Below are 8,589 nucleotides of genomic sequence, written 5' to 3'. Positions count from 1 at the left end.
ACGAAACGGGGTGTGCCTATGGTCGGGTTCGAATCTAGGCCACAACTAGCACGTAGATACGTAGCCCACTAGGTTATCACGGGGACAGTAGATACATTTACCCATCAAATTCTCTCTTCCTTTAGCTGTCGAGCGATTTCAGAAAACTGGAATCTGTCTGGGTTTTTCTAACAGCCGTTAGGCTGTTAATCTAATCTGTCGAATCTAAAATGTTTGCGACATATTTAAGGTCGATACGAAACAATACAGCTTCGTCTATTGTACTGTATTGCTTGCCATCTATTGATCTGTACCTTGATCGACAGCAGCGTCCTATGCTATTTCATTGTGACTTAAAACTAGCTGAATTTTCTAAATTTTGTATAAATTAAAAAAATCCAAAGACACGTTCGATTCGCCCTTTTCCATTTTAAATAGCATGTATCGTATATTTTTTTCGAATCTCCATTTAGGCATAATGGGTCATACTTCCGTTTTTTTTTTTTGTTACATCCAGACCCCCTTTGAAAATTATAACATCATGAAATAAGAGTAAGTAAATATTATATAATTTCATTAATCAAAACACCGAATAATAATTGTTCTGATATGCTATTTTTATGGATCAGTGACTGATGCAGTTTGACGCAGTGTAAAACAGCTGAGGAAATTTCAAAACTGTCAAACGCTCGGAGCTGCCCCTTGTTTCTGGTAGTTCCCTGTCATTAATTAGCGCACACAACTAATAACCGTTAGCCCTTTTAGTGTCGCAGTCTCTTGTTTATACTAGCGCAGTGCTTCCGCGTATAGCTGAGTTCCGATGGGTCAAACAAATTTTATGCCCCGGGGCTACGTCGTCGAGCTTGTGATGGAGACTCCTGTGGTGTGAGCTAATATTGGCCGAACTAGCCACTTTGACAAGGTCAATCAATCGTCAGAAGGCTAACATTTTGACTTGTCGCTTACAAACAACACCCACATTACATGTCATTGCATTCGATATTTGTAAACCCATTTTTTTCAGGTAGAGGTGTAGCTAATACAAACCATTGTTTGGAAAATTCTATCATTATTTGGCACTTTACGAAAAATGTATTTTTCGACATTATTGCAAGAACTAGAGGCATCCATGAGAAATGAGGCAACAAAGGAAGGCTAGAAACGTTTAATTGCAGCTGCAAGGCAGTGCAGTATATAATAGAATTAACAGCGTCTATACTTAGATCGAGAAGCTTGTTCAGGGCTTTTTAGAAATCTTTCGAATTTTATATTTTTAAGACTTCTTCTTGAAAGTATTGATTCTGAATAAGAGTAGTCTCTTTTCCCAAGAACAGACCCTTTAAGGACGCGTTACGCTCCATTAGGTTTGTACACCATGTGTCTTATCTCTTCCCACGTTCAAGCTTCAACCTCTTTGCCCTCGTTGCAATTCCTTTTTATCCTGAACTGTATAACCATTAATATCGTCTCTATACTGAAAAAAAATAACCCGTCCCTCTCTGCCAAAAGTAAGATTTATATTATCAACTACTTTTTAGCTCTATTATGTTCATAGTTATCAGAAAGATAGAAACGAATGTAGAGCAATGATGCGGGCTTTTGCGGCAGTGTGTCTAATTAAACCGAAAAAAATCAATACAGATTGAGTTATGTTGTAAGGTGTAGCGTCGATTTTACACAGTTTCTGTCGTACGCTTGTCAAGTGTGACACATAACGCCACGCGCTGAATTTCTATTACATTTCTAGCGTCTGATCTTTGTTCGCTTGGTCGTCTGCGTTATAGCTATGTTTTCTGTATAGAAGCACGGAACCTTCCATCAAAATACGCTCAGGCAGCTGCAGCAGCCGATTCTGCTGCTGTAGCCGATTCTGTGGGGAATTGCCTCGCATAACATTAGGGTGCGTGTGTACTACAAGCGCCTAGACAGAAGCGAGTCGTAATTGGACAGATAAGAAACATCACCGCCTTGGCCTGCATCTAAGTGTTACATCGTTAAAACGTACGTTCTATATATAATCCGAGTCCGCTACCGTGTTGGCCCAACCGACTGCAAACATTTACAAGCATATACAACACTCTTTACAAAAAATGATACTGTATATCAGACGTGGTCCATTGGAAAACGAGATTCGATGAAATCCTTTAAAAAATGACTGATGCCCGCTTGCGGAATTTTTCTTCTTGAACGTTCTCAAAGGGAGATGCTCAGAAATTAATGTTTATTCGTAAAATTATGGTAACCATAGGCCTCAGATGTTGCACACAAGTGGGTGTTTAGGAAGAGATATTTAAGAACAATGTTATTCAAGTTCAAAAAATCAAATTGTTTTAGCTTTTTAGGCCTCTTTAGCTGCGTGACATGAAGTGTGATATCGATTGGCTAACATAATGCTCCCAAATATGATGAGAAGGGTGAGCTATAATTAGAGGTTGTTTTATGGATAACTGACATCATGAAAAGGTTTGTATCATCAGAGAAGCGTTTGTTCTTCAATATGAACTTGGCATGTTTGATGGATCTAAATGATGATAGCTTTCGGCGTGCAGTACTGCACGATGTTTGAGAAAATTGCTTTAAGCTATGCGCATATCCATTTTCGCCATGAAAAATCATTAAGAAATATAATAATTTGCTTAATTTACGAACACAGATTTGACCTTGTGCTTCTCGATCATAGTACCATATAATTACGAAAATTCCAGTCATTAGGAAACAATCACCAAACTCTGTTTGGTGTATCTTACTTTTGTTATTGCAGGGCAAACCTTGAATTTGTGTCCAGAGCTTACATTTAATATCTCATTCTTGGCACTCACAAATGTTTCTTTCTTACAAATTTTTATCAAGTATGCTTTGAAACAGCTCGGTGCCAACAGAAAGCGCAGGTTATCTAGATTTTAACCCTAGACCTCCTCAGGTGTCCTTAAATTTAATAACCACGTGCGCTGCTACTGTACCATTTTGAGGACACAAAAGGCTAGTCGCCTCCTGGGACTGTGAAGGATTCAAAGAAAGGCACGGCATAGATAATTAGCAAATGGTCTTGATCTTTGTCTGCAGGACTCTTCTAAAGTTCTAATTGACAGAACTTATGCCTGGGTCTTTCGAAAGCCTTTAGTCTATTGGTTTTTTGAATCACTAGATTTTGCTTGCTGATTTGAAAGCTATTAGAAACAGCTGTCAGTTAGATTATTGTATTTAGGTAAGATAAAGATTTTTAAATTCGTGATGTTTCGGCGTTTTAAAGCCATGACATTGAAGAAGAAAGAGAATATTTTGTGGTAGTTGGCCTAAAACCCGTTGTGTCCGAGCGGGAATGGGACTTGATCCGTCAGCCTCCGATCGAGTACGAAAAGTTCCCAAAATAGCGAGTTGATAATAGCCGAAATTTAGATAATTTAGAAAGATAGTATATGACAGGGTCTCGCTGCCCCAATAAAATAATATTGCCCGCTTTAAGAAAATGTTATAAGACCAATTTTCGTGGTAGTGAAGTTTATTTTTGTAATAATAAATAATAATAATAGATAGATATAAATAGATATATATATATATATATATATATATATATATAGGTAGATACATAGATAGATATGCATCTATCTATCTATCTATCTCTAGCATCTATCTATCTAGAATCTCTCGAACAGACGTATGAAACGATATGATAAACGAAATGATAATGCTTAGGATGCTGATAATCAATTAGTGCTCGAACGCTGGGATTCGAACCACCATAGTTGCATGCTTTTTGCTCTTTTAATAGATACTGTGGTAACACATAAGAGAAATTAATTAGCCATCGAGACCATACGCTCTTATTAAGAACGGAAATTCTGTTTTTGAAAACTAACAGTTTCACAACAATGTTTTTTTGTGTTTATCTCGCTCAACGACAGCGGCTTTTAGCGACAACAAATGTAATCAAATGATTTTTAGGACTCTCTTAGTCCGGATACCTATTAAAAGACCTAATATAACAAATAATTGGCCGCTTTATACTACAGGAAGGTTGAGTGGTCATCAGAGAATGCCTCACACAAGACCAAAGAAAGTGCTGCACGAACAAATTTACTTCAAGATACACTTCTTCATGAATAACAAGGACAAAGATGGATCGGCCTAGCTGACAAACATTTCGAGAATGTACCGTCAGGCGGGGAACTGGAAGTGTTTACAAAAAAGACGGACGTAATATCCGCTTTTAGGAAATGTACAATAGCATTTCAGCAGTGGTCCCATACGATTAATTAGATTTGAAGCAATATTAGGTACTTAGCAGTTGACTTAATTTAGCTAGAAACGCACTGACTGTCGTACGAACAGCCTTAGCTTCGTATGTATTACAAGAACATGTGTGAAGAGCTAAGAACGAATTTATAACACTTAGATAAGTCATCTGTCAAGTATATATATCCCGTGCACATTATAGAAACAAAGCAGACGTTTCGCGTCCCATCAAGAGACGGAAAAGTACGGTGGCCCTACAGCCATACACATGTTTAGTCCATGTACTTCGAACGCCGCTTTTCAGAATGACACTTGCGGTTCGCTTTGTGATGGGTATTGCAGTAATATGCTAAATCTGTATCGGGCATTGTTTTTCAATGTTTGCAAGGATTTTCACTTACTTACAAGGCGTTTACGTACCTATTGAACAGATTCCGTACTTGTTAATCACCTATCAGACATAATGAGCTGTCCATATTCAGGTTAGTTTAGGTCGGTTAATTATAAAATGAATTCAAAATTAAATATATGGTTAACGTTGTATCCTAAGCTATAGATTTGGATTACTGGGTAAATCTATTTTCACACTATCCTAATGGCTCACCGTAGTCGCCTGGATTGGCTTTCTTTCAGCGATGGCGGAGAACACACTCTTATGAAACTGACTGACGAAGAAGCAACAATTTGGTTATCAAGTTAAGATATGCTGACCCCACATTGCGCCAGCTGAGCGTCAAAGTAGCGTTGTCAAAGCGAGTTCCTCCGAAGTAAAAGCGTTCAGTGTCTCAATCTAGACTTATCCACTGGATTCGTATGTAAAAATTGAATGTAGCCAAGCGTTGCTGGAATACGGCGGACCTTAACAATGTCTTGCTGCTATTCCCTTATCAGTTTTCAGGAAAATATACTACGTAGCGTTTACCTTGTGATTCAGCACTGATCCGTCTTGTAGCCGGAAAGCGCTGCTAATAAATAAAAGCTACATACCTGTAACGCACGAAGATACGAGCATTTTCAATGAGAAAAATATGCGTTTCTAGTACGGCGTCTACTGATTACCCTGCAGTTTACGAAACAATAGACAGGTGGTAAAATGTTAGTAATTCGTAAAAGAAATCACCAATTCTCCTTCGGTTCGAAAGACATTGCTTACAGGCTTTTTTTTTGTTTTTTTTTTTCCGCTTAAAATGCAGCAGAACTATCGTAAATCGTAAACCTTACTTTATACAGTACTTCAACATTTACAGTTTCTCGTTGATAGGTTGTTAGGATGGGGCATTAGGTTACCTTTGTCTGGGCCTCTACTTCTTTGATTGGAAATTTCTCGTGACGTCGTCCTGCTCAACCTACTTCAAATATCACAGCCATGGGTAGTACTCATGTACAGTACGAGGTGAGAACATCGCAATGTATTATTCATTATTACCAATAATGACTGTATCAGCTCACAAAAGTATTTACGATGAGGTTTAATATTTTTACTTAAGGCAACTACATGTCCCTAATACTACATTCTTTGCAAGCTCACCGACGTACAGGATCAGGTTCTGGGACCTTTAGCAAATAGCGATTCGCGATCTACCCAAAAGCTATAGCTTACTCTCTTTTTTTGCCAACAAAGCCTTACCATTTCTCTTCTCCTATAAGGCAGCGACACACTAACACCTGGCAACACCCTAGCAGAAACGAAGTCACCAACTAGTAGCGATGTTGTTATCCTTGTACCTTAGGAGATGTCAGCATCGCTAGTTGTCCGTCTGCTTTCGGCAATCGTCCTAGCCAGCGCTGTTGTCGTCATTCATTCCTTGCTTTCTCTTTTCTACCTCCTTTTTTGAGCTTCTCCATCGAAGGCAGGTTATCGGTAATGTCGTCGTTCGTTCGATGGATCCAACGTTAGCCAGCTACCGTCAAATTTACCTCTCTATTCCTTCAACAGGCCTACTTTCATTTCCAATACTACTCCTGATAATGATGATTTTGGTGTTACGTCTCCCCACCTCCATCTCTTCTTGTTGCCCTTTCTTTGTCCCAGGTCCGTTTTCTCTTCGAGCGCCATCCTTTTGTACCTTTCATCCCCGACGAAGGGATTTACCAAATCAATTCCTTTTCCATCCATCTATCCTTCGGCTAAATCCTAGTCATTCCCTTCGCTCGAGCGACTCCTTTCCCCTACTCTCCAACAAACGGAGCTAGCCATCGCGCAGCATTCACGCGGGCTCTTCTAGCGACGACGCGAGTCGGCTTTCTTACTTCTGCCATCTCTCTTTTTCTCCCTTTATATATATATATATATATATATATATATATATATATATATATATATGGTGACAAGGTGGCTTCTTCAGAACGTACGGCCGCGGCAGGCAACACAGGCTTTTGGCTGCCCTGCTACTTTCATTGCCGGCTAAGCTGTAGACGAGTGGTGGCTTCGCTGCGCATCCCAGACCGCGCTAACGGAACTGCAGTCGGCGTCGCCATTCCCACAACCATCGTTTTTCGGAACAACCAGCGATTGCGTTTCCCTATTTCTTCCCATAGTCGCACAAGCTGAAAGCAATTGGCGCATCTTTTATCGACAGCGTATAAGAGGGTCGGGAGGATACTGACGGGAAGCTTCAAAGTGGAGGGACAGCGGACAGTGATGTAGTTTAATAACAGGGTGAATCGAAGAGAGTCCCACTGATCAATGTTTGAATTTGCTATTTCTCTTGAGATATGAACTAGTATAGCTCTGTTTTTCACGTTTTATGTCTTGGGTGTCGGATTTGTTCTATGCATTTGGAAACTTATTGGCTCTGTTAACGCCTCGAAAGATCTGTAAAATATATATGTTATGGTCATGATCTAAGTTCAGTGAGCTTTAGGCGAGCCTCGTATTGGTCGTAACCCGGCAGCATACGAGATAATAAATGGCAAAAGCCCGAGACGAGGATAATATTCTTCATTTCGTTGGAGGATTTGCTATCACGTACACATAGTAACGTACAGGACGTGTTCCCATGCGTGATGTAAGACATTGACAATACGTTTTATACAGTGCTAAATAGAAGCATGGAATATGATACGTGGATAGGTATGCAAATGGCCGAAAAAGTTCAGTAAGTGCACACAGGACTATATTATCTAGAATAGAGTTGCTAACGCCGCCAGCACATAGGCGTTGCGTAAGTTCAGTAATGATTACATGAAACAATTACCACAAAGCAGAAAACTAGTAATTTCTATGCCAAATAGGGCTAAATGTACACTGCTAATATTTTCGCCCCAATCATGAACGACCTGGCAAGTACACATACACAAATCATCTGTGTTTAAGAATTTGATAATTACAGCTTATAGAACGGTACCATTATATTGTCGTGGCTTTAATAGAATATATTTCCATTGGGAGAAGAGCGATGAACGTTCCAACGTTCTCTAGTCACTGCGGACTAAGGGTTTACTCTGGTGCATACAGAAAAACACCCTTCTCAACGTAGAACTGTAAAAGATATTAAAGGGAAAACCTATCTTCCCACGCTAGGTGAGTGATCACGGATAGTGGGCAAAACAAACGGCACAATTAAAACATCTTCAGCATTTTCAGAAATTATTATGTCTATCAGCGGCCGTACGAATTTCCATCCCGTACGCTTATTCAAAGAAATATTAATGCCAAAAAAAAAGACCGTCCGAGGTAATATCGGTTTCTTTTGTTTACAAATTATTGCACAGGGGTATTGCCCGTCGTTAGACTTCCAGCATAAATCATAACCGGCACATACACCATGCTTAAACATCTATAAAGTTCCATTTCGAAAGGAGCGGTTTCGCCAATGCTCGTTAGCTGTTTTTCATCCTTTCCTATACTAGGCATCTAAAGGCCGCTACAAAGTATTATAAAGGCTTTCTATAACTATAAAGTGTGAAGCAACAATATTTATAATATATAAAGTAGGAATATAATACTAAGTATATATATTCCCTTGCCATTCTTTCGTTAGGTGGGCAGTGTTGTTCGCTATAGAGGCATGGTATAATTTCCATTTACCCAATGGCCGTACAAAGGTTACTCGATTCGAGGCAGGTGATTTTCATAAACTTATTAAAGTTTAAGCAAAGTAATATGGTATGCAGTAGACACGTGGGAAATCGGTAATAGCTTTTCCCAGCAAAGCAATTGAGATAATTAGAAACGTATTTATGTAATATAGTATATTCTACAATTGGCAACAAAAGTAGGCAATGCGGATAAGCGGATTGTTGTGCGAGTGGATTGATTTGAAGCGCAGCAGATCAGTGATCACATAATTCCCGTTGCAATGTCGTTTCAAATAAAAGTTGACTTTCTATTAACCGGCCTAGATGAATCGGCCGTTAATTCCGCTATCAATTCTT

The 8,589-nt window shown here is 39.3% G+C and overlaps 1 long non-coding RNA gene across 1 annotated transcript; it reads left to right on the top strand.

The window, feature by feature from the left end:
- Window positions 1-1,610: 1,610 nt before the first annotated feature.
- Window positions 1,611-5,204, top strand: LOC111264787 (uncharacterized). The gene is made up of 3 exons (XR_002683081.2): window positions 1,611-1,980; window positions 3,990-4,253; window positions 4,846-5,204. It is a non-coding gene; the product is annotated as an uncharacterized LOC111264787 (long non-coding RNA).
- Window positions 5,205-8,589: the final 3,385 nt, after the last annotated feature.

This window comes from Varroa jacobsoni, unplaced genomic scaffold (genome assembly GCF_002532875.2).
Source record: "Varroa jacobsoni isolate VJ856 unplaced genomic scaffold, vjacob_1.0 scaffold_898, whole genome shotgun sequence".
In the NCBI taxonomy this organism is placed as follows: domain Eukaryota; kingdom Metazoa; phylum Arthropoda; class Arachnida; order Mesostigmata; family Varroidae; genus Varroa; species Varroa jacobsoni.
Note: the sequence above shows the minus strand (reverse complement) of the source record. Positions and strands in the feature narration are given on the sequence as shown.